This window comes from Triticum urartu, chromosome 3A (genome assembly GCF_056163025.1).
Source record: "Triticum urartu cultivar PI428250 chromosome 3A, HENAU_Tu73, whole genome shotgun sequence".
Lineage (NCBI taxonomy): Eukaryota > Viridiplantae > Streptophyta > Magnoliopsida > Poales > Poaceae > Triticum > Triticum urartu.
Window position 1 is genome coordinate 699,236,700 of NC_141875.1, and position 27,082 is coordinate 699,263,781.

At 44.2% G+C, this 27,082-nt stretch overlaps 1 long non-coding RNA gene across 2 annotated transcripts; it reads right to left on the reverse strand.

Moving 5' to 3' along the window:
• Positions 1–387: 387 nt before the first annotated feature.
• LOC147981814 (uncharacterized) lies at positions 388–2,538 on the reverse strand. Of its 2 annotated transcripts, none has more exons than XR_015599049.1 (4): positions 2,442–2,538; positions 1,769–1,875; positions 1,307–1,420; positions 388–519 (listed from the first exon to the last, which is right to left on the reverse strand). It is a non-coding gene; the product is annotated as an uncharacterized LOC147981814 (long non-coding RNA). The 2 variants fall into 2 exon arrangements; XR_015599048.1 differs by having other exon boundaries at positions 1,758–1,875.
• Between the last annotated feature and the right edge of the window lie 24,544 nt (positions 2,539–27,082).

The window sequence follows — 27,082 nt, forward strand, 5'->3', positions numbered from 1 at the left end:
CACTATCAAATCACATTCATAATCAAATATTCCAAACAAATAAGAGAACATGTGAAATTCGTCAAATAACACTAGATTAGTGTCTTACAATTTCAGTACACTATTACAACCCAGGTATACCAGCTATTACAATATTACAATATTACAGTCAAATAGAGCTGACAACTCTTTGCTGAGTAGCACTTCACGGCTTCGCGCTTTTATTCACGTCTTCGCACTTCCAACTTTCTTAGGCCTGGAGCTCCTGTAAAAGAGGAACCAAGTAAAGAAGTTACACGCAGCTGCTCCTTACACACAGCTATATTTGCTAGAGATCAGCTATCAACTCTTGATATTTATCCAGCGGGCATTGGTATGTGTAGGAACTGATGGAAGAGTGTACCTGGATGTATAGCATGAGAAGGGAGAGCTGGAGTGCCCACCTGAACTGCAGCTTGCCGTAAACCATGTAGGCAAGCACCACCCGACACTTGCACATGTCGAAAAGGAGACCATGTCGTCCAGAACACTCATGTGCACCTGCATCAGCCAGAGGCACCGAAATTGAGAACGAAACCAAAATTTACACTAGACAGAAAATTAAAATATAAGTGTGGCATCGCATAGCTAAAGAAACCATATAATGTACCATAACATTTGCAAAAATGGAGCTGGTTCTCTCTAGGATTACTAGTCAGCTCACACTTTAAACATAACATTTGTTCATCTTATATAACAAAAAAACTTAGAAATGTCGATCGACTGCTCCAAAAATGCAATATGTAAACCCAGCTGGAATTGATAACTACAAGCTACAACAGCTCAAAGTGGCAGTAGCTAAAACGCAAGCATTGTTCTCACAACCAACCAATACTTCATTAACAGGTCACAAATCAAAATCTGTGTTTAGAATAACTGTTGAAGATGGGTTCAGCTTCGATGCCTAGAATAACTACTCACGGTGAAATATGGACATGTATAGCAGCTACTAGTATGCAAAGGTTATCATGGTGCTACTGGCAGGCACTTCCACTGTTTAATTCTCCGCTGATCATATCAGGTTGCAAAATCTGTATAGTATTAGGTATAGACTAAGCAATACTGCATAGGCCTTTTCTTACTGGTGTTCGGTTTATAAAAAAGTTGGCCAACAACATCTATACAGTATTAGCATCTGTTGCTAGATTCTGGCAATCTTACCAGCATCGAAACATAGGCACGACACACAGATCAAATCAGGGCGAGGCAGACATTCTACCCAACGAGGACAGCAGCCTATCCCACTACCAACTACCATCTCAAAGCGCTCGGGCAAACATCAGCTCACCTGATGAGTAAGGCCCTCTAGATGTCCCTTTGGGGGAGCTTGATCGCTCTGCTCTTCAGCAGCAACATCAGGCTCCGGATTCGTGGCACCTGCGGAAGTACTGCACACCCCAGTCTGCAAGAGATTTGAAAAATCATCAGACAAACACATGAAGAACCAGCAGCCTCCAGCGGGATACTGAAGAAAATTCAGTTAAAAGTTCAGAACTCTGTCAGCTATTACTGAAATTCCTCCCCAAAATGAGAGAGGAGATGGGGTTACCAAGTACAAACCAACATTCTTGTTTTATTAATTTAATCTACTAAATGTCGGTAAAATTACTGAGAAACTAACAGCGGCTCCAGTGCAGATAGGATACAAAGTTTCAGATGTGTTTTGCAGTTATATTACATACAGACTGAAGAAATTGACAGAGCACAGTGCAGATAGGAGATGATGTTGTACATGCTACCAATTGTTTACCTATTTTGGGTGTTCGTGTTGTGCCCAACAGAGTGGGGATCCTCTGCTACAGGCTGGTGGCGGGCAATGGGGATCCTTTGTTGTAGATGATGAGGAGACACCTCGGGCTTGCAATAAGAATAATATAGGATGATAATAATATAGGATGCTTCGCTTGCAATAAGTAAATGCATCATGAAGGTCGCAGATCCGCATACAGAATGAAGTTATGTAGGATCAGCAAGCTACTGGGAAATATAATCCCAACAAGCAAGCAAACCCGCGTGACTTATTTTTCTATTTAATAAAGGCACTCAGAATTGTGTTTATGTATGCAGCGTGCTTTCAAGATCACACTCTGAATCTCTACTGTGATATCAATGAGAAATGGCCATTTGTGCTAATTATCTTATCATGAATGCAAATCTACATTTCCACCACGAACCCACAATGATTCTGGCTTCTCATAATGGAAGGGGATCATAAAGAAGAGATTGGAGGGCTCATAGGTGGATGAGTGCAAGATGCTGCAGGAGAGAATGCCTGCAACTAAGCAAATTGACATTGAAAATTAACACTAGAAACCTTGAGACGGAGACGGACTAGAAACCTTGAGCAGCACCTTCTAGCCCCAAACCGAACTCCTAATAATCACTAGAAACCTTGAGTAGCACATTCTTGCAGGTATACGTACCGGATATGGAGACGGAGACGGGCTCCTGGGAGAGCACACACCGTATCTGCTCCAGCGAGTAGGGGTGCTCCAGGTCCTTGATGTCCTGCACCGTATCTGCAAATGCCCAAATCAGTTCCCCGTCAGTCAGTGAAGCCAAGAAAATCAATGGAGTAAAAAACCAAAGAAGGAAACCGAGGGATCCGGGCGCTTCCATTACCGAAAACGTCGAGCGCGTCGAGCGCCGCGTGCGCGGGGTGGACGGCGTGCTCCGGCCGCTCGTGCACGAGGCGGGGCCGTCGGCGAGGAGCCAGCGGAGGTGGCGGTGGAGGTGCGGCGCCGAGGGTGTTGCGAGCGCGGCGGCCCTGCAGCGGAAGGCGCCGAGTGAGGCATCAGGGACGGGGTGGGTCGGCGGGCGGAGGAAGAGCGGCGCGGGGTCTGCGTCCTATGGGAGGCGAGGAGGAGTGGGTGGTGGCACGCGGGCGCGGACGGTGGCCTCGGCTGAATCGGGGGTCGCGCTTGGCGACTTGAGGACGCGCGCGCCCGATCTGGCCCGATGAGAGGAAGGAGCGGAAGGATGGGGTCACCGTGGTGAGCTCGGCGCCACCGAAGGGCGGGATCGGGCGCCGTAGGTGGTGGTGGTGGCGGCGGCGAGGAGTGGTGCAGGGGAGAGGAGCTCGCGTTGGTGGGTAGGGTTTGGTGGAGAGAGGAAGATACGAGTGGTGCGCCGCCGCTAGGGACGAGGGGAATGAGATGGAGGAAGGGGGATCTGAGCTAGGGTTTGGGCTGCGGCTGGGGTATCTCTTTTCCATTTTTTTATTTTTTCTGTAGATAAATGGATGGATGGATGTGGGATGGAGAGATGGATGGATGGATGGGCGCCATGTCATCGATCCGTGGGAAGAGTTCCGATTGGTTCGGAAAACCAATGATTTAAATAGTTTCCAAGTACTAAAAAATAGAGGGATTTTGTGAAGTAGCTATCAAAAATATTTTGCAAAAGGGCACCCCACAAATTTTCACTAGAATTAGAACACATTTTATGGATAAGTACCAATTTGTATGCATTTCTGATCTTTCTAGTAATTTTTAATCATTTTTCGAGTGCCCAAAAGGAGGTTTTTTTGTGAAGAACTTACCAAATAATTGTTGCAAAATTGGACCAAATCACTTTTCTAAAATACTAGGCCATATTTAATGCACAATTGACCAAATGGTTGGGTCTAAAAAGTTTTGATCCACCTCTCGTGAAAAAGACAATTTTTTGCCGATTCACGTGGAAGCGGGTCAAATTTGAACTGTAGCTGCCTTATACTTTGCTCTTTATTTTTTCCAAAAATCATTTCTAGGTACACAAGTATCTATTTAATCGGAGAAACACTAAACAAATTCCAATATTCAACCACTAGCTAGGAACGGTCATTCCCGCCGTTTTGACCGCATTTTGAAACGGGCATAAAAAATTCAAAAAAAATAAAAAAATTAGGAAACCTTCGCATTGTGTCATTATATGTGGCCAAGTTCCAAGGAAAAATTATAAACTTGTAATACGGCAATTATTTTAAAAAGTGTTCTCAGAAACGAGCTATCACGTGTGGAGATCAATGGCTTTCAAGCCAGATGATCAATCTTATGGCCACATTCATGGCATAGTTTGTTCAAATGATCTCATATTGTGCACAAGGGTGCATATTGGAATGGCAAACAATGTTGCCTAAGGAAGTTTTCATTTTCGTTGGACGAAAAAACCATTTTCCATTTTTCGAGTGCCCGAAAGGAGGTTTTTTTGTGAAGGAACTACCAAATAATTGTTGCAAAATTGGACCAAATCACTTTTATAAAATACTAGGCCATATTTAATGCAGAATTGACAAAATGGTTGGGTGTAAAAATTTTTGATCCACCTCTCGTGAAAAAGACGAATTTCCACCGATTTAGTTGGAAGCGGGTTAAATTTGAACTGCAGCTGCCTCATAGTTTGCTATTTATTTTTTCCAAAAATCATTTCTAGTTACATAAGGACCTATTTAATCATAAATACATGGTTTGGTGGCGATACGTCGAGGTTTGGACGGTGGCCGAGGGCCCCAACTCTAGAGCGCGTAAACTCGCATGCCCGTCACGTGGTCACCGCGTGACCGTAATGTTTCCATGTGTTCTGGGCGGCCTAGGCATGTCTAGTGGGTTGGGCACTCCCCAGGTTGGTGCTAGGAAGAAAATTACAACATAAGATTCTCACGAGGAGACCGATCGATGCTCAAACATGAATTAGCAGCCAAGTGTTTGATTAGCGGTACGGGAAATGCACATGGCCAATGGGCGTGAGTTTTGGCTGAGGATGATCATCTACTAAGGAGAATGTCTTCACAAATTTTGAGCTCAAAAGGAGGATCCTAGGTGGTACTTGCTTTGCAAAGTACCACGCTGGACAAAAATATGAATGTTGAAGCTGGGCTCAAAATAATGAATGGAGTGAGCTGAAATTTTGTGAAGGATGGTTATTTGGGCATAGGAAAGCATTGTAGAAAATTGATATCATTTGGACATGCCAAAGTAATACTTCCTTCACAATTCTCTTCTATGGACAGAAACTTGGGAAAACTAGTGAGAGAGATTGGATGAATGAAATGAGCTCAAAATTGATGTAGGTAAGTTACTTAGGTATGGTCATGCGCTGGTAAATTTTCAGATCATTTGGGTAAGCCTAGCTAGTACTTACTTCACAAAGCTTCTCTCGAGATAGAAACTTTGGAAATTTCCCGAGAAAGATTTACTAGGAAAATTGAGCTGAATATTATCATGTGGCAATGATTTGGGTATGGAAGAGTGCCCGAAAAGTTATTACCCTAGGAGGGGTCTATATAACACTTGCTTTGCAACGTGCCAATTTGGCCATAAAATATAAATTGAACCTGGGCTCACATAGATGATTTGACTAAGCTACAATTTGGAGGAGGGTGATAATTTGGGCATATGAAGGGACTGTATAAATTTCATGTCATTTAGAGATATAAAAAAGGTACTTCCTTCACAATGCTTCTAGGTGGACAAAAACTTTGGAAATTTGCCGAGGAAGATTTGCTAGGCAAATGGGGCTGAATTTTGTCATGCGGTAATGATTTGGATAGGAAAGAGTGCCCAAAAATTCCGAGGGTAATCAAGAATATAAAAATAGCACTTCCTTCATAAAGTGTTGTTGTGAACAGAATAGGAAAATGAATATTGTTGAATTAGTTTTGAACTAGGCAAGGAAGGATTTTTACATATTTGATGAAGATATGCCCCAAAGAATTTATGAGATTTTTTTGGGAATTTTGGGAATGATAGAAATATAGGTTGCTTCACAACCTAGGGCAAAAACTGCCACATGGACATGACACATAGGTAAAACTGATGAGATGGCGCCTAGTCATCACAACCCACCACAATCTACAAGGCTATGACCATCTATATTGGTCATTAACAACTAGAAATAAGGCAGCGGACTAGCACTATTTGCTTTGTGACCATTTCGTGTAAGGAAATTACGACCTTTCTGACCAAAATGGTCGCAATGGTTTAGGGTTTGGAGCCCCCTGAACAGCTTTTGACCAATTGGTCTAAAATGGTCATAAATTTATGACCAATTCTTCGAGGGTCACTGACAGAAGGTCATAAGTTGACATATTTCTTGTAGTGCGTCGCCCTGTGTCACCCTGAGTCAAATTCACAGTTGTCTCACCCTTCTTCCCGGATAGTCTCTGACATGTCCCACAGCTATAGCACTCCGCCTCCTTCTGTACTCGTCATCACACTTTGCCATGTGCACTCAACACCACAGAATATACGGCCATGTACTCTCTCAGCTTTTGACAATTTCAGACTTTCCACCGCTTTCTCAGATTCTCCATGGTCAACTCATGTCCATCAACTAGCACCGATAGACCCAGTCACCAACTTTAATCTGGTACTCGTCAACGCTGCTTCAGCACCCCTGCACGCTTTGTCTGACCATATGTCTCACCATTAGTGCCTTGGTCTGTCGCTGTGTCCCGTGCTTACCACACGCCTCGCCGCTATCACCGCGTCGAGCCTCTGTTGTCCTGGTCGAGTCTTCCAGGTAGCTAGCCCTCACTGCCTCAACTCCCACTGCAGAGAACCACCGATCATCATCGATCGATGCCGAGTATCACGTCTCCATCAGACCACCGGTACCCAGTCCAATCCACGTGTCTCTCGCTATGCCGCCGAAATAGGCTTCGACTCTCCGAATTCTTACGCCGTAGCCCCTCCATCAGCACAGAGTGAAGTCCTCCAGACTCCAGCTCCACCTTCAACATGACTCCATGGTGGTTGTACGTGCCACCCCCGCGCCCCGTCGACTCCAAGTTCTCATGTGCACCGTCTTGGATCAACCCCGCGCCATAGTCTTGTCGAAGCCGCACAAGCCCTCAGGCATGCACCACGTGTTTCCATGCCCCAGAAGTTGGCCACCATCAGCATCACGCTCCTACGTCGTCGTCGCTGAAATCACATCCATCTTCTGCTTTGACCAACATCCATGCCAGTCCATCAGACAATCCAGTCCGACCCAGCCGAAATTATCCGACTACAACCATGCTCCACCCTACGTCGTGTCCGCCTCGCACATCTGTGCATTGCCTTGACGCTCTGTGTTTGCATGATCCTGTCACGACGCGCTCCAGACTTCTCCAAGCCTCATACGCACGTCGCCATCCTCGACTCCCGTTTGATTGCTGTACCGAACAACAATGCTGCTGCCGTGACATCACCTCCTTAGCATACAAGAAAAGAGCCTCAAAAACAGTCCCTGTAGTCTCCGTGCACGTGTAGGAACCACTCAACAATTAACTAGCTCAGCTCCACACCCGTAACACAACTTCTTTGACTAGTTTTCTAGTTCTATTCTTCTCCACACTTGAGATCAACATGGTACCAAACGAATCCTGTACCAATACACCGCAACACCTCTCCAGGAAATCGATTCTTTTTCCTTAACAAATCTCTCTACGTACATGACCTCCACGTCCCAACACAGCTCCGTCTCCCTGCTACAATTCCAGCCTTTTCTGAATCTGCCAAGAACAGCCGTGATCGCTACCTGCCGTGCCACTAGCAGCAGCCTGCTCCGCGCACGAGACGCCCACGCCTAGGCTTTGCTGCCTGCCTAGACTGCAGCCACCTCGCCAGTCTCCTGGCCGCTGGCCACCCAGCGCCAACGCGCACATACGCGCTTAATCCCGCGTTGGCAGTACGCCTGCCCATGCGTACGCGCCGCAATACACCGCCAGCGCGGCCGCTCGCCCAGACTGGATCGATCCGATCTGGTGGGGTCCTGCTGCTGCACGCCATCCTGATCTCGTTGAGAACTTCGCGATCCTGCCGTCGCCGTACGCTAGGTCGGCTGCTACTCCTTCCGACTGCTTCTCACCCGACGATCTCCGAAGCCAAGGTCCTCCCGAAATCATGCGAACCCGCACGTTCACCACAACCATCCGCCGGTCTTCGTCGCTTCCTCTAGATCAACGATCCGCAGGCTTCTCGTAACCTTGCTCATGATACCACTTGTTAGAATAAATTCAAAGCGTTCCGTCGATCTACCGAGGACCAAGCAATCACACGAGCACAACACCGAGATTTGTTAACGAGGTTCACCATCATGGCTACATCCCCGGGGCCTGACTACGGGCGCTCCTCCCCATGACACCGTCACAATACCGCACCCCGGCCGCCCGGGCGCCGGCACACGCCACCGGCTCCCCCGCGTGCCTGTGCTATTATGTTGGCATAGGTTACATCGTGTGTTTACCCCCGCTATATATGAGAGGTCTAGGATACAAGTGTCCTATTAGGACACAACTCCATATCCTATCTAAACACAATACTACTTACAGTCCAACTGTAACCTTCCTTTCCCCGGATTCCCACTTTAAAACACGATACAACCTGGTTTTGATAATTAGCATTAGCTCACCCTGACACTCTACGAGCCAGGCCACCAAACTTTTTGGAACTGTCTGTGGGCTAAGTTCATCGCCAAGAAACGACAATACCACAGAATTCTTGTCAAGCTCGACAACAGCAAGACGATAATTTGGATAAATCAACGCGTAGAGGGTGCCTTTCACGAACATCAGACTGTAAACGTGGCAGCCTTCGTCGAACCGCGCCACTTGCCACTAAGCATCCCCAATGCGGCAGTAGTAGATGTCCTGGTGCCATGGTGTGAAGGCAAGGATTAGGTCGTCCGAGAAGAGAACACCTCCAACCCATAACGGGAGATCGGGCAGGCGGGCTCGCTCACCTGTGAGGAGGTGGCGGATGCGGATCTCGGGGTGGCTGGCGTTGGCGCTCATGCCTTGTATGGCGACGCGGCAGCCGAAGGAGAGGAAGCAGGTGAGGCTGAGGTCTTGGGGGGTGAAGAGACGGCTGAAGCAGGTGGGGCTGCGGCAGATCAATCATAGTTATCCATTTCTTAGTGGAATCTTCATAGTTATCCATTTCTTAGTGGAATCTTCATAGCGCTTTATTCCCATAACGCACAGTCTGGGCAGATCAATGAACCAAACTTTTTTTCCGGATATATAGTCACTCATCACACCGAACTTCGTTTCGTTTCATTTCATTTCACATAAGCTGATACACACACAAGAGTCATTCATTTACACACAAACGTGTTCAGCAAAGCCAAAGCAAACAAAGCGAGAGAAACTACCAGCCAACCAAAAGAGCCACAATTCTCTTCATCATCATGCTACAGACCACAATCTAAAATCATCGCTTGTTAATCCTAAGGGTAGTAGGTATACTCATTCTTTTAGGTAATCTATTGTCCTGCCTATTTATTCAATATTTAGTCAAGCGCCATTGCGCCAACTGCCACTTTGAATCCGTGCATTCGCTTCACAGTTAAAATTCTCTTCTGCAGCGCAGATGATTAAGAAAGAACGTGTGACTTCAAGGAAAAAACTACAGCAAGCATTATTCCAAGAATCCGAGCTGAAACTAAACACCCACATGAATCCTCGTCGCACAGGGGTAACTCATTCACATCCTAGCAACCAACAGCAATACTTCAAACATACCGTCACACATGGCACTGAAAAAAAGGGTAACCAATGGATTCCTTCCGGTAGCAATCCAATCTCCAAACACAACGATCAAACTTTTAAGATAGCAGCGACGTAGCTAAACTATGGGCATCATCATTGGACTCGGGACCTTCAACAAACAAAAGTCATCTCCCGCTTTGGCTCCTGAAAGGATTTGCCAACCTGAAGACAGCCTGAGGCTTCTATTACTTGACTTGCTCCAGCATACTTGTCCAAATAAAACAGCATCTACCACTCGCGTCAAAGCACCCTGAAAACTCCTCATCATGACAACTAACACAAGACTTTTTCAAGGTAGATAAGAGGCCAGGGCATTCCAACGGGAGTAGGCATACTCATCCTTATCATAAGCATTTGGTCCCACCGTTTTTGACAGAACCTCACCCGAGGGCAGGGTGTTCTTACGATTTCATTAAGAAGAAGGGAGATGGCCGGCCCAGTTTATACGAAAAATTAGGCCGAACACCACAAAAACTACATGATTGATTAGAGGACAACATTGCCAAAACCCCAGCGATGATTACAGATAACCTAACCAAAACTAGACACCACCACCATCGCAAACAAACGACCGAGAGCCAAAAAACTAGGGTACAGATGAAGATGTTCTTTTGTGACATCTCCAAGAAAATGACACATGTAGGCGTCAACGTCACTGGCACCAACCCCCACCAGGATCAAGCTTTCGCCCGGAGCGCTGCACAACACCACCCTACCGAACCTGTGGGAAGGGATCTGGCCATGCCAATAGCCGCCAATACGTAGGAGCAATCAACAAAGATCTAGTATCGGGGTGAACTCTTCGATGACGCCTCCATGGAGGAAAAAGACGACCATGGTCGCCTTCGTCACCGGTAGTTACCCCCGCCGGACGAGTTAATCTCAAAAACCCACCACATTGAAGACTATGTTATCAGAAAACAAGAGTTTACATTTTTTTTGATAGAAAACATCATGCCTAGCGTAATCTTTTGGCAAATAACACTGATCGGCGGACTAGACTCGTCTAAGCATGTTTATGACAGATGTGTCCAAATTTGTGCATACGTGGCGTAACGGCTCGGCCGAGACATCGTTAGACGGGACATGGGGCCCACCTATGAGTGGGATCTTCTAATTCTCCTTTCTTTCACTGAAAAGTCCTCTTACTTTCTCAATCCCCTTCCTCATGGTGGAAGGCACATGCGCTGCCACCCATGCCCGATCCGGACCGCCACCAACGGGCCTGACTGCACCGTCACTGCCGGTAAAGCCAGCGTTCCCTATAACTCCTTCCCCCTCCCTTTAGTCCTGCCTCCACCCGGATCGGCCACAGGACGCAGCCGCCATGGATGCCGCCGCCACACTACCGAGGCCTCGTTGCCCCGCCGATGGCCTGCCGCTGGGATACTCGCTCGCCATGCCATTTGCCACCACGAATCCGAGCTCGTTGTTGAGGAAACGTGGCCTATGAGCTGCATGCAGTCGGCCGACCTAGCAGGTCATGTTGGCCGCATTCCAGCTGCGACCCCAAGCCCTCATGGCTTGCTGTGCTGCAGGCACCTTCCTCCTAGACCCGAATAGCGTGCCTCCTTGCTGGCGATGAGACCCATGGGCATCGTACTACTGCTCTGCTCTCTTGTGCTTGGGCATGCCAAATCTGTGTACTTGATTGGTTTTTGGTTTTGACTAATGGGCGTCCCTGTAAAAATATAGGGACTGGTTTGCAAATATAGACAAATCCCCCGCCTAAGGGCCTGTTTGGTTTCAATAAGTCACCCGACTTATAAGTCGGGTGACTTAAAACTAGTGACTTATAAGTCACGCCTGTTTGGTTGTCACCTAACTTATAAGTCACCTGACACACCTTTCCACATCAATCAACATCATGCAGGTGGTGGGACCCACGCAAAAGGGAGTGACTTATAAGTTTTAAGTTGGGGTGGAGCAACTTATGACTTATAAGTTGGGGTGGTGACTTAAAACTAGTGACTTATAAGTCACGCCTGTTTGGTTGTCACCTAACTTATAAGTCACCTGACACACCTTTCCACATCAATCAACATCATGCAGGTGGTGGGACCCACGCAAAAGGGGGTGACTTATAAGTTTTAAGTTGGGGTGGAGCAACTTATGACTTATAAGTTGGGGTGACTTATAAGTCGGGTCTATTTGGCAAAATAAGTCACTTTTTTCACTTTTCGACTTATAAGTTGGTGACTTATTTGGAACCAAACAGACCCTAACATCGTCTCGGCCAAATAGTTACGCCACATCAGCAAGAGCAAAACTCGACTGTCATAAACGTGCTTAAACAAGTCTAATCTCATGGGAACTTGCAATTAACTCCCCGTCGGCCAAAGCTTTCACCAAGAGTGCGTGATCCCTCCACCTCGATGAGACACTTGGGATGAGTTTACCAAGTAGGCACACGCCGCCAGCCGAAGTACCCACTGCTAAGCCCAACCTCCACGGCCCAAAAATCGCATCGTAGCAAACCCTAGCAGCCAATGGCGGATCTGAAAGGGGTTCAGATCCATGGCATCAAGTGAACCTCCAAGCAACACCACGGCTGCCACACCGCCGGAGGAAGAGTACACCCTTCCCCGCCACAGCCAGGGAGCGCCATCTCGGCCGCTGCACGCATACCCAACCGAATGCCGGGCGTCGTCGCCACCTCCGCCTCAGGCCACCGCGCGTGGGTGCCGCGTCGAGCGTAGCCTCCTAGCCAATGCGCGACCACCAACAACACTACTCCACAACCGCTTGGGACCTAAACACGCCAGATTTGGCTTGTCCTCGCACCGCCTACCCCATCTGTTGGTGACCGATGTGCTACCAGAGCAGCCATGCAGCCGTGCTCCATCCGCACCACGCGCCAAGCAGTCCATATGCCCCATAAGCCACCGCTGCATCACCACAAAGCCACGATCACAATGCCGCTGACAAGTGCCACCTCGCAATGAAGCCACGATCACTATGCCACCAGCAGGTACCCCTCACCCAATGGGCATGCGGGCGCCCTCCTCTGTCGCGGCGCGCGGGGGGGGGGGGGGGGGCGGTGGGGGTGGCACTACTAGGAAAAGGCCTCTAATGGCGCATCAGTTTTGCCTACTAATGGCGCATCACTGGTGCGCCATTAGTATCACGCCACTAGTATTTATTACTAATGGCGCATCACTGGTGCGCCATTAATATCTGGTATACTAATGGCGCATCACCCAGTGCGTCATTAGTATATAATACCATGCGCCATTAGTATGCCTCTCAGGGGGCCATATTTAACCATGTGCTTTGGCATACTAATGGCGCAGTGTTGGGTGATGCGCCATTAGTGTGATTATAACAGTGCGCCATTAGTGTCTTGTGTGGTGCGTCACTAGTATGAATATTAGGGATTTTTTTTCATTTATGATATTTTCACAGGTTAAAAAATATTAGAGATAACATACAACACAGATCTGCTTAGCTTACATACAGGGGGCCATATGTAATGATGTTAACTGCGTCCACCAGATCATATCCAACACACAAGTTTCATCATATATACATACATAGCCAACACATAGTTCCATCGTTACATATTACAAAAGTTTCACAATGTTCATTCAACACCGTTATCCATCAATTCACAAAAGTTTCACATTGATACAAAATAAAAACACAAATGGAAAAGAAGCACTCCATCCATGCAAGCTTCCGTGAATTAAATCGAATCTGCAAAATGATAAACAAGAAGTTAGAAGAAGAAGAAGAAGAAGAAGAAGAAGAAGAGGAAGAGAAGAAGAAGAAGAAGAAGACTAGAAGAAGAATAAGAAGAATAGGAAGAAGACTATAAGCTTATTATGTAAACTTGATCATTTTGTGCTAACATAAGTAATTTTAGAGCTAACATATAGGAAACTAAGCATATAAGCTCTAAGTTAGCATATTAGAGCCAACTTAGGTAAAATGAAGCTAACCTATGTCATTTTGGATAAGAAGAAGAATAAGAAGAAGACTATAAGCTTATTATGTAAACTTGATCATTTTGTACTAACATAAGTAATTTTGGAGCTAACCTATAGGAAACTAAGCATATAAGCTCTAAGTTAGCATATTAGAGCCAACTTAGGTAAAATGAAGCTAACCTATGTCATTTTGGATAAGAAGAAGAATAAGAAGAAGACTATAAGCTTATTATGTAAACTTGATCATTGTGTGCTAACATAAGTAATTTTGGAGCTAACCTATAGGAAACTAAGCATATAAGCTCTAAGTTAGTATATTAGAGCCAACATAGGTAAAATGAAGCTAACCTATGTCATTTTGGATAAGAAGAAGACTATAAGCTTATTATTTAAACTTGATCATTTTGTGCTAACATAAGTAATTTTGGAGCTAACGATGGTCGGAGATAAAACCCAGCAAACTAGCAAAGTTACTGACGTGTTTACAGAAATTGTTTTCTGTAAAAGATGATCATCATCTTTATAAGTCTTTCTCAATGTGATCACAAGTAATTCAGAGGCATCACAAGTAATTCCCTGTCCATTTGTCCCTCCTCAACTAGATACTAGAGTAGCACTGTTGATGCCCTATTATTGCTGAACTTTATGATAGTATATACAACAACTTATCCTAAATGTGGCTAGAACTGCAGATTTACAAATTAAAGGACACAAACTTAAGCAAGCTTCCCGAACAATACCCTGACAGAAAACATAGGACAAGCAATGAATTTCTATCACCAGTAAGAACAAGGGGATGATTTTAGCAAGTTAAGTGTAGCTCTAGCACCCTGTGCATGAAATGTATCATGTATCAAACCATCAATTAACTGCTGAACCTAATTGGCTACTACTCCCTAATGCACTCCAGGCTGTCAAAGTATAGCACATGAGCAACGATATTAAACCTAGTAGCACTACTGAACCTAATTGAACCTAGGCAATACTCCAACTGAATGATGGACCATGCATGTTCTATCTCACTACTAAACCCCAAGAGAAAAATTCAGTAACAAATGGAGTAACAGATTAACAAATTACAATACACAAGAACTAAACTTTGGTTAACTGAATGCATTAGCTACTAAGTTGTCCAGATTAACAAACTACAGTGCACAAATCGCATGTCATCATCAGTAACAAAATTCAGATTAACAGATTACTTCCATATGTCAATTTTAGAAGAAAATGAACGAATTACTAGCATTGCATCTCTACTGAACTGAACATGTGGCAAATGACAAATGATGTCTGATGTTGAACAAATGGCATGAAAGACATTGTCTGTCTAAACCTAGGAACACAGTCATTACTGTCTGTCTATCTAAACCTAATTGAACCTAGGCATTACTGTCTGTCTAAACCTAGTGCACAAACTTAATTGAACCTAATTGAACCTATGAACAAACGGCACTACTGAACCTAATTGAACCTAGGCATTACTGTCTGTCGAGGGGAGGGAGGGATGGAATGGGGAGGAAGGGTGGAGAGGGAGGAAGGAGGAGAGGTACCAGGGCGGGCGCGGCCAGTCGCCGGAGGGGTCGTCGGCGGCGGCGGCGGTGGCGTCGAAGGGATGGCTCGAGGGTGTCCGAGCTCGTCCGGGTCCTCGTAGTCGAAGAGGAAGACGGCGAGGGGTCGACGCGGGGAGGCTGTCGGCGACGGCGAGGTCGCGGAGGCGTCGGCGATGGCGGAGCTGCAGTGGTGGGGGGCGCTTGGGCGGCGGCGTCGTGGGTCGGGGCAGCGCGGGGGGGGGGGGGGAAACTGGATCTGGCGAGAGGGAAGGACGAAGGGGTCGGGCGAGTTGGAGCTAGGGGGAAGATTACTAATGGCGCACCCTCAAGCGGTGTGCCATTAGAATGTTTTTTTAATTATTATTAGAATGTTTTTATTATTTTTATACTAATGGCGCACGGTGCGTCATTACTAGTTTAAACTAGTAATGGCGCACTATGCAACGGTGCGTCATTAGTAGTTTTGCAAAAAAGTAAAAAAAAATATAGTAATGGCGCACTCTATGGCTGGTGCGTCATTAGTAGTTCTAACTACTAATGGCGCACTCTGCCCGGATGCGCCATTAGTATGTTTGAAAAAATGAAAAAAAAACATTTTGTTACTAGTGGTGCACCGTGTGCCTAGTGCGCCATTAGTGTTTTCCACACTAATGGCGCACCAACAGATGGTGCGGCATTAGTATATAGTAATGGCGCACCACATATCTGGTGCGTCATTAGTGTCAATTCCATCTATAGCCCTTTTCCTAATAGTGTGAAGGTGGAGGAGATGGCCCTGCCTATCAAATATGTAGTTCATACTGACCTCGTCTTACCTCCGCAAGATCAGGTCACACTTTATCACGACGAAGAGAGAAGATCTAGTTTATAAAGGAAACTAGACAGAAAAAGCCTAACATTTTTTGGTTAATTAGGGACAAAACGAGTGAAACCGAAATACAGAAAAAGACACTAGAGCTTGGAGATCATGTGAGCCAGACACAAGAGTGCCAAGGCCCAAAATCTAAAATCAACTTATTTGTATGAGTCAAGAATTAGGTATTATGCACTTTGTATGAAACTTCAACAGAAATCTATATATATTTGCTTAAAAAAATTCATGTTTGATACGTGTGTTGCACGTTCACGCTTACTAGTATGTAGGAAAAGATTGTATCAGTAGAAACTTATATGAATTCAACAATATGATTTTTTTTGCATATAACTTATATTTTGCTAGTAAGATGGTTAAAATTTGACCCAAACTACGAGTGAACTAATAAAACCAAACGGAGGGACTAAGTATATTAACTAACAACCCTTGTACAAGCTTTGAGGCGAAAATATAGAGCAAGCACTTTTAGTCACTCTATTTTTTTTGCGGGTCACATTTATCCATTCACCTTTTATTGGATAGCTTAGGCCCAACCTATAAGAGTAGTTGTATGATAACTTCTTGGTTGTTGACATGGATATTTTTATCAAGAAGATTATATACAACCTGATATTTGCCCATTAACATGGTATCTCCTATGGATGTTCTGTCTCAAACATTTTTTTGTATTTTTATCTTACAATGAAAATCTTGTAAATCATACATAAAGAGGGAAAGTCCACATATTTTTTATTTAGTCTGAAATAAAATCAGTTTATTAACTAAAACATAATTAAACTTCAAAAGGAATACATACATTTTCGATGTACCAATGATCATGCTAAAAACTAAACCACCATCTATGTGTGGTATATAAACCTCCTTGGTCATCAGCTCCACTTGCATATAAATTTTTAAATATGCTTTTCAATTTAACTAAATGGTACAAGAGCACCCAGGAGCACAAAATCCACTAATTGTTTTTTCTATGTATTTTTGCTCGATTCCAATTAACTATTCTGAACGAACGTGCCAAATAAAGTTACTAAAGATGATGAAGTTGAACTGCTATGGTAGGTGGACCATCTAATAATTGTACAGAATCAAGTCGTAAATGTAAGGCATGCCCGTTCCACGTTGCAGCACCTATATAACGAGCACTAATGGAGCAGCTAGTATACATGAGACATGATGTTTTCCAATGAGTAGACGATGTCCTGTGAGGGTGAATCAGTTAGCAACAAGGCCAGTTCATGGGCCATATAGGAATGAGATGAATCGGGACCAGTTCTGCAAGAATGACTGGCAAGTTCAGCATTCAATTTCCAGCGAGATCATGCTCAGGGCATTTGGTGCACATAGCACAGTTTTGATAACTGAGAATACTTTAAGTGCTATTGGAGTAGTTGTATTAGTTTTTTTAGCACACACGGAAAATAGTTAAATGGGTGTGGAGGCTTGGGTCTGGATGGGGCACTGATAGTCTGAGTGCCTGGCTGGCCTGTGTATTGGCCGAGAAGGCAACCAATTATTGCCTACCAGTTACCTTCAAGACCAGAGATACAATCGTACAAGTAATATTAAATATTAATAATTTCAGGCTAAAAAATATTAACCCACTACTGATAATGGGAGAGAAGTTCTACTCAACTAATTTTCTTGCTGATGAATTTCCTCACAGCAACCCTGAGTAACTTCTTAGGGAGTATCTTAGACCTTATCTTATTATCCTTTTCGTCGTGGAATCTTCATAGCGCTTTAGTTAGATAATTAATGCACAATCTGGGGCTGCTCAATGAACGAAACTTTTTTTCCAGATATATAGGAGCCTATCCCCACCAACTTCGTTTTGTTTAATTTCATTTCACAGAAGCTAATAAAACACATGAGAGTCGTTCGTTTACAAAACAAAAGTATGCAGCAAATCTAACTACCAGACAGTGAAAAGAGCAACAATTCTCTTCATCACCATGCTAGTACAGACCCCGAAGTAAGATCACTTGTTTAAGATTTCTGTTGCACACCGCCGCCAACAGCAACTTTGAGCCTTTCCGTTTGCTTCTGAGGTAAAAGTTTCTCTTCTGCAACACATACCAAGAAGAAAGAACATGTGACTTCAAGGAAATAACAACAGTAGGTACAGCAGGGTAAATATATATTACTGCACCAATCATTGTTCCTAGAATCCAAAATGGCGCTGCAGCTCCAGCAGAAACTAAACACCATGGGACATGTAACCTCGTTGTGCATGGTAACTCATCCACATCCTAGCCACCAAACTATAACTAATAGTTTTTTCAGGCAGCAATCCAAGCTCCAAACATAGTGGCCAAAGTTCTATGACAGCAAGGACATTGCTGCAATCTTAATGTTATATGGGCATCATCATTGGTATCGCGGCATTCAAAAACAACAGTCATCTCGCGCTTCAATCTTAACGCAAACTCCATGGTTTAGCCCTTGAAAGGATTTGACAACCTCAAGACAGCCTGGGGCCACTTATCCTCCTAGAACCTAAACTTTGATAAATAATTCACGGCAAAGGCTCCATAGCGGAAGAAATGTTTCTTCGTAGCCATTAGACCAGCCTAAAAGTGTGAGTCCACATGCATCCAATAACTAGAGATACTGCTTTTGAGCCCACATATATTCTTCTTAGGAGGGTTTGCCATACACCATCTTCCGTAAGTAGCTTAAACAACCATTTTCCGAGTAGGCCAGTATTTTTAACCTCGAGGTCATGAATACCCAGTCGTCCTTGATCTTTGGGGCGGCAAACTACACTCCATTTAGTCGGTCAATATTTCTTCTTTTTGTTATCTCCTTGTCAGTAGAATCTTGATCGGAAATAATCCAATCTATGTAAAACTCCTTTAGGCAATTGAAAGACGGAAATAATATACATTTCCATATTAGTTAGCATTGAGTTTATGAGGACCAATCTTCCACCCAGAGATAGCAGTTTACGTTTCTAACTACATAACCTTTTTTTAGTGTCTCCTCGACATGTTTCCATTCAGCATTAGTGAGACGTCGATAATGTATCAATATCCCTAAGTAGCTAATCGAAAACTGGCCTAGCCCGCAGCCGAACAAATCAGCGTACAGGTGGGCCTCATCTGTTGCCTCGCCAAAATAATACTATTCACGCTTATGGAAGTTTATCTTAAGACTCGACAAATGCTCGAAGGCTGACAAATTAATTTCAGATTTCATGCTTTATCAAAGTAATGATCCATAAAGAGAATCGTATCGTTGGCGTATTGAGGGATAGCATGTCCACCATTTACAAGGTGACTAACTACCCCCTCAATTTGGCCATCAACCTTTGCACGCTCAATCATGGCAGCTAGCATATAATCTACTATATTAAATAGGATGGATGATAACAAGTCACCTTGTCTCAATCCTTTTTTCATTTGGAAGTAGTAGCCAACCGTCATCATTGACTTTAATGGATACACTCCCTCCAGAAATGAATCTATGGATTAGACCACGCCACTCTGCAGAGAAGCTTTCATTTCGAGAGTATTGGATAAAAGACTAATTGACTTTATCATACGCTTTTTCGAAGTCAATTTTGAGAATTATCCCATTCAACTTTTTCTGATGTAGTTCGTAGACTGCTTCATGAAGGATTACAGCACCATCTAAGATGTTTCTACCCTGCATGAACGCAGTTTGGGAGGGACGAACCACAATGTTAGCCACCGAGTTTAGCCCAATCATCACAACTTTCTTGAAAATTTTAAAACTAACATTAAGGAGAAAAATAGGTATATATTGCTGTATCCTTACATCCTCATTAACCTTAGGTAATAAAATTATCTCACCAAAATTTAGGCGGAACAATTGTAGTTGTCCAGCATGGAGATGGCTAAACAATTCTAGAAGGTCCCGTTTGATAACCTAAGAAGTTCTGATAAAACCCTCACTGACGTCTCCATTGCTCATCCGCCTCACTGATGCATCTGCAGCCGAGTGCGGGTTGCGTCGCGTAGGGATGGCGGCCTACCTTGATTGTTTCTTTCCACTTAATCTTATCATGTCACGACCAATTATACGGATATGAGGAGTGAGAGAAAGTGTGTTTGTGCATCGATGAGGACGCAAACCTGTTATGGATTCCATGGCTGCCAAAATTCGTCACAGTGTAGCAACAACTCCCAACCAAGCAACTCAATGGATGGTGCTTCACCGAGGACGGCGACCCAGTGATCACAAATTAGTGTTCGAAGTAGAATTTGAGAGCGATCGAGAGAGAAGCAAATGAATCGAACTGTGTACTTTATTCCATTGACAATCAACTATTTATACAAGGTGAAACGTTGCCTCTACAAACCGACATAGGAGGCAGCGTTTCAGGAGCAACCGTCGGGGACGGTTATACAATCGTGGGAGCGTCATGACGGTTGCCAAATCAACCGCACACAACATTACATAGGGAGGATTACATAATTAATTAAGGAAACTAATTAAATCCTAACACTCCCCCTAATCCTTCCTTGTACTTGCGATTGAACATCCTTGGAATAGTCTCCTCCAAAAACCCTGTGAGAAAAATATGAGGAGTAGTGTAGGATATGTTGGTAAAACTCCTTCAAACCCTGTGGGAAAATAAGGAGAAAATGATCCAACATATAATGATTATTGCCTCTGTTAAGTCGATATGAAGTATATCCATAGAATTTAGAGGGCAATAAATATGTCGTGTATACTTCCCTAAAAACCCCGGTGGGGAAAACAGAAAGTATGACATATGATCTTATGTTGATATTACCTCATTAAAAACCTTTATGAGAACCTGTAAAGTAAACTCATGAAGGGAAAAAGAGTATAATATGATGCATTGAACAGGAACAATTCAGGAAGATACCCCCCCTGATTCTTGCAAAATTTGAAGTCGTCACCTACCAATTCCATGAACACATTTCTGGAACATAGAAGTTGGTAGAGACCCGATGAACAAATCAATCACATGATTGGACTTGCAAGATATGCAATATAGTGATATTGCTTATTATGTAACCTCTTTGCATCCGGGCAACACAAGAAACATTATCATTGAGATAATGGTTGGTGGATGTAGCCATGAGGTCTGTTTCGAAGACTCTTCATGAGAGGGCTACCACACCTAGTAGGAATACTAAGCTTGTCTACGATCTGACATTGTGGGGATCTGATCGATGTATCCAATGATATCGGTGTTCACATTTCTGTGAAACTGAAAAACCAGGACAAGATGTTTCATGCCTTGGAGATATGGAAAGATATTCTTGAGTACCAACCAATTGTGTTTGGTGGATCCAATGGCATTATGAAACATTGAGTCCCAATATCTCATTTCCATCATCTCTTGGTCTAAATAGATCTTTCTCTACGTCTAGAGAATGAACTACCATGAGAGTTATCGATGGATAAGATTTGTCCACAATGAATTTCTCCAATATATATATTATGGATATAGACAACATAGTATACCATAATGTATGAATGAAGGTGCTCAGTTTGTAGTAACGAGCGGTATTTTGGTTTACCCAAATCCTTCATTTTAAACTCCGTCATTTAGATGATAACATGTGTCATCATTGCAGACTCACAAACATGGATAATCATCATTGTAGGAGTAATCCTTGTGTATAAGGATCTCACTACATCAGTTGTACTGACAACAATAAGTCGTATGGTGACTTACTGTTTTTACACAATGTATGTTGCATTTTGTATTTCGATTCAGAATTGAGATTCCATCGGGAATCAATCCTATATGTCTGAATCTAGTGATCCACATGGATATGTAATCACTACATCTATCAACTGCAGAGATAGATGATTTTGTACTGCCAATGATATAAGTTATCGGAAAGAGATTCCACCTCTGGAGAATAGTTAGGTATCTGCGTGAACCCTTATGCTACAATACTTGCTCTTTGTTTCATCACCTCGTTGTTCTCAATTCCGTTTCCAGAAGAAAACTGGTGTAGGTATTGCTTATGAATACCTTCCCATTATTGAGCAAGATCATTTCTACCTAGATTATACCCATTGCTTGAGTTCAGTCCGAGTGTTGTTCACACTTTGCCATGGCCATGGTCTTTGGATCTGAATCATTTGAAAGGTTTTGCAATCTAGTTGAGAAATGTATGTCGACAATTGTAGACTTTTGGTTATATGTTTCTCCAAAATCTATATGTCAATATAGAGTTGATGGAAATATCGTTACCCATGGTGACTGCTCGCGATTTCCCAATGCGGCTGAGTCGAGTATTCCGATGACCCGGTCATTGTGTGCACTATGACCTGGGTTTGTGGAGGTTTCCCATCCACTGGGTGTATACTACCCATTAGGTGTCTGCCAACGTGAAGTTGACTTGCATTTACTGATTCACAGGCCTTGGTATCCTTTCTTGCGAGAAGCTGAATCCTGATGTACTTCTGCCATACATCTCCCCCTGTTGCTTTGAACGGGGAGTGGAGTGGATTTTGTTGGTACCTCCACTCTTTCAGGCGTACTTTTGCAGGATTGTAGGATTGTGTAAGACCTTTATAGTCAGTAAATGAATCTGGCAGGTTATTTGCAATGTATTGCAAATCTTCTGAACGCATGGTTCAGATCTTTGAGTACGTGGATCTGAGGCAGAAATGTGTTGAACATTCCACTAATTTCCTAGCATTCTTTATGGTACTTGAATTCTCCCCCTAATGCCTGGAAATGTTCCTCATTGAATCAGCATAATGGCCTTGAATAACTCCCCATGTGAGGGGCGTGAGGTATTGACGGTAATACAGTTATTCCTCACATAGATCCCAACTATATGTTGAGGAGCCAATGATGTATGCTGGGTGGTGATATCGGTATGCAACCGAATTACCGCAGATAGGAAATACTTGATAGATTTCCACGTATCAAAGACAGAGGGGAATAATATTATGCAGTTTGGTCATGAGCGTGTAAAACTACATGACTCCAACGTAAAGTTGGTAAGTTGCAATTTCAAAGTAAAGATCATGCAATGAGCTCAATTCTTTGAATGGGATTCTACCAAACCATTTTGAGTCTAGACATTAGGACAAATTGCTAAACTTCAATCTAGGGCCATAGAGAAGGCATTCAAGGAGAATTCTCCAATGTTATCCATTCGATTTGCTTGAAATCGATGTCAGGATAATGAGCCAATGGTTTTGTGTGAATAAAGCACACACTTAAGACCATCATGTAGATATGTCTTTGAGAACCATGGAATACCTGAATAGTCTACTCAATGGTTTGGGAAGAGTCACTTACCTCGACTTGATGCATTCAAGGAGTCTAAGTGGTTCAGCGTAGACTTTAAGGTGTGCGAGCCTTAAAATTAGCTTCCCTGTGTCACTTGTAGTGCACATAAAATTCAAATGGTGTTAGAATTTAGCATCATAGTAATCATAAACTATTGGAATTGCTGATAGTTTCGGTTTCAACCCAATGTCTCGATGACCAAGGTGAGTATGCCAAGTTTTTCATGTACAAGACATTTTGGAAAACTATCTTGGGTGCAACATGTGCTACGGGTTTTGTAGTATGTGTAGTACAATCCAGATGATACATAGAGAATGCGCTTGCCATATTTGTTGCATATGTAAAGAGAATGTATTTCTCTTTCTTGTCAGCATAAGTTTCGCTATGGAAACCATTTTGACGAATATCTCTATAGCTTAGGGTACGAGTTAAACTTGGGAAGCAATGAAGCATCCCAACGTTACTCGAGTACTCACAGGGATAGGAAATATGACTCGAGTTGAGCCAACAAATACCTCATCGCATCTAGCGATTTTAAAATATCTCGTTTCTCTCAATGAGAGTGGAAACACCGGACTTCCCTGAGTATAGAGTTTGTGGTGCATATGTCCACAAGGCACATATCATTTTACATCAGATTGATTCCCGTAGAAATCTATATATAGACATGAAGATTCTCAATATAAAAATCACTGTCAAATATATAGAATACATACAAATATATTTTTATCAAAGTGCTGATACAGTATATTGTGATATACAATATATGATGACAACAATACTTATGTTGTTGTCACAACATCGTAAATGGACATTAATTATATTGACCACTCAGGAGATTGAAAGACTATTCATAGTCTCCAAACATGTCGGTTGAGGCATATCAACCATCACATTCTCCGTGCCCATAGGGTCTCGTCACAGCTGGTGATGTTGGATTGAAGGTTGAAGTAAGATTCAAACCTTTGCCCTTGAGATTCATTGTATCCCAGGAATCCCTGATACAGAATAACCAGATGCTGAGATCTGAATCTAATGCCTTATGATATATAAGACACAATTTTTCTGTTAGTGTTGTTATCCTGACCAGAGGTGAATCCAGGATTGCACACATTATCCCGCGAGACACAAGAGCAATCAAGATGTCCATGGTCCAGATAGGGCGGTGGTTGCCATTGAGGGCGAATGCCTCAAACTCTATAGCCATATGTTACCTCTATGGGTAAACCAAAGATAATTAATTTACAGTCAGTAAATTAAAGACCATCATGGTTAGTGTTGTAATGAACTTTGCAAAATCAAAGGAAATTTCAAGAAGTTGGCTTGAAACCTTAGTGTGGATCTCAAATTGTTAAGTATGGCATGTTGTAGATAATCTCCAAAAGAAATTTTGGAGTAGATCTAGCCGTATTAGCGGAGTATAAAATACTCACACTTCGAATGCCTTATGTCATAACTTAATTAAAATGCATGGGAGAGCACATTGGCAATCATAATGTCAAAATGACAAAATGTATGCGTAAACAGTAGGTGTAGATAAATCTACACTCTACCTCATGATCCCATTGAGGAAATCACTTTGAATTTTGCATTGTAAATTTGCAAGAGATTTAAAATCTCAATTGCAAACGGTGAATGTAATAAATCTCAACATGTGCACACACGGAAATATATTACATCACACATTTTCAGTGATACACATAGTACTGAAAGACTTGTACTGTAATCAACAGTGTCTACAACGGGAAGTAAATTACTGCTAGAACTACTGTTAACATACTAATAAGCTGAACTAGTACTGACGAAGCAATAAAGTAAGTTGCTAGTTAAATAGACATGAAAGTCTGCTGGTGTGCCGCATGCACATGGCACGTATGCAGTCTGTCCGGTGAGTCAATGAGATAAGGAGAGAGAGGAAACAAGTAGTCTCTCGATCCCCAAATCCTCCACCGAAACAGCGGAGACCACCATGCGACTTCCTCTAGTACCACTAAAGCAGAGCTCACCAACGGCGAGCAGTGTTCCGGCCGCCCTCTTCCTCGTCGGGGATCCACCAGGGAGCAGGGTCTCTGGGGCGACGCCGTTGGAGGCGCTGTTCGCGAGCCCGGCGGCCAGGCTCCAGGTGCCAGCGCGGTGGCCGCGGCTGCTCATTGGCGATTCTGCTGGCGGGCTGGCTAGCGGGAGGCTGATGGCCAAAAGGCGGTGGCGAGCGCCTGCGAGCGGTGAAGGAGGTGGCGTGTCCGGAGTTGGGGACGGCAGGCGGAGCACATCGGCATCGGCGCGCGGCGAAGACGGAGGCGCGGCCAGGGCGCTCGTCATGCTCCTCACGCCGGAGCCGAAGGTGTACATGGAGGTGTCGGTCGGCGTGGATACGTGGGCGAGGGCGTCGCCTTCAATCTCAACAACCGCAGGGGTCTGAGGCAGAAGGCGCGGCGCCATGGCGTTGGCGTCGGCGACCGCGGCGCTGGTCGAGCCAAAACCGAAAACGGATGTGGGCGACTGCCCAACAGCGTCCACGCCGGCGGTGGAGCCGTGCTCGTGCAAGGGGCAGATAACCCACCCATGCGCAGAGCACCAAAACGCCGGTGGTGGCGCGGCCTGTGCCGGGCCGGCGTACCGTGGCTGCGCGCACGGTAGCCTCCGGTGCCGTGGCGGCGGCCAATGAAGTGGCCTAGCCGGTACCGCCGACCGCCGAAACGCTGGCGTTCACCAAAACCGTGCCGGTGGTGGTGTGCTACGAAGCGGCGGCGACGGTCGTCGTTCCGCAGCAGGCGGCGAAGGAACATCGGTAGGCGAGGCATCTCACCTTTTCCTTGTTCGTTCCTTCTCAGTTCCTCTCCTCTGTCGCTCTCGGCAGAGGCAATGCTGATAACGTGTTCGAAGTAGAATTTGAGAGCGATCGGAGAGAAGCAAATGAATCGAACTGTGTACTTTATTCCATTGACAATCAACTATTTATACAAGATGAAACGTCGCCTCTACAAACCGACATATGAGGCAGCGTTTCGGGAGCAACCGTCGGGGACGGTTATACAATCGTGGGAGCGTCGTGACGGTTGCCAAATCAACCGCACACAACATTACATAGGGAGGATTAAATAATTAATTAAGGAAACTAATTAAATCCTAACAATTAGCACCTTGGGTACTGAAAAGCTGAAACTAAAGGGCGGGACACGTCCTTTGACCGGATAAATGAGGATGTCAGTGTTGGTCTGCGTTTGATGTAAATTGACCACGGCCATGCATGCACATGACTTGGCTCAGATTCTCAAAAGGCCAAACCTTAGGCAGCATTCGTGTAGCCAAAGGGGAGAGTTACCGGAGTGGAAGGCGACATCATAAAGATCCCAATATACTACTAGTGTTCGATAAAGTCAATAGAGATGATAAAGCTGAACTGCTGTGGTAGGTGGGCCATCTAATAATTGTACATAATCAAGTCGTAAATGTAGGCATGCCCATTCCACTTTTGAGCCCCTATATAACGAGCACTGATTCAGCAGCTAGTATACATGAGACATGATTTTTTCCAAGGAGTTGCCGCTTTCCCGCGAACCAGCACGGTGAATCAGTTAGCTACTAGGACAGTTCATGGGCCGTCGTAGGAATGGGAGGAATTGGGATCAGTTCTATAAGAATGTCTGGCAAGTATGGGATTGAAATTCCAGCGAGATCAATCTTCCTAGAGGAATGGTTCAGTTTCGAACAAGCATTTCGTGTACATAGCCTAGTTTTGCTATCTTAGAAGAAATGAAGAATTACATTGGAAATAGCTAATAGGTGTAAAGGCTTGGGGACTGACTAGACCGAGTTTCTATTTCGAAAAGGGGATGATCCCAGCCTCTGCATCACATGATAACACAACCATTTTATTAAATGTAGATAAAGTTCAAGTCATCGATTATTAGCCAGTAATACAAATTAAAATAAAACATGACC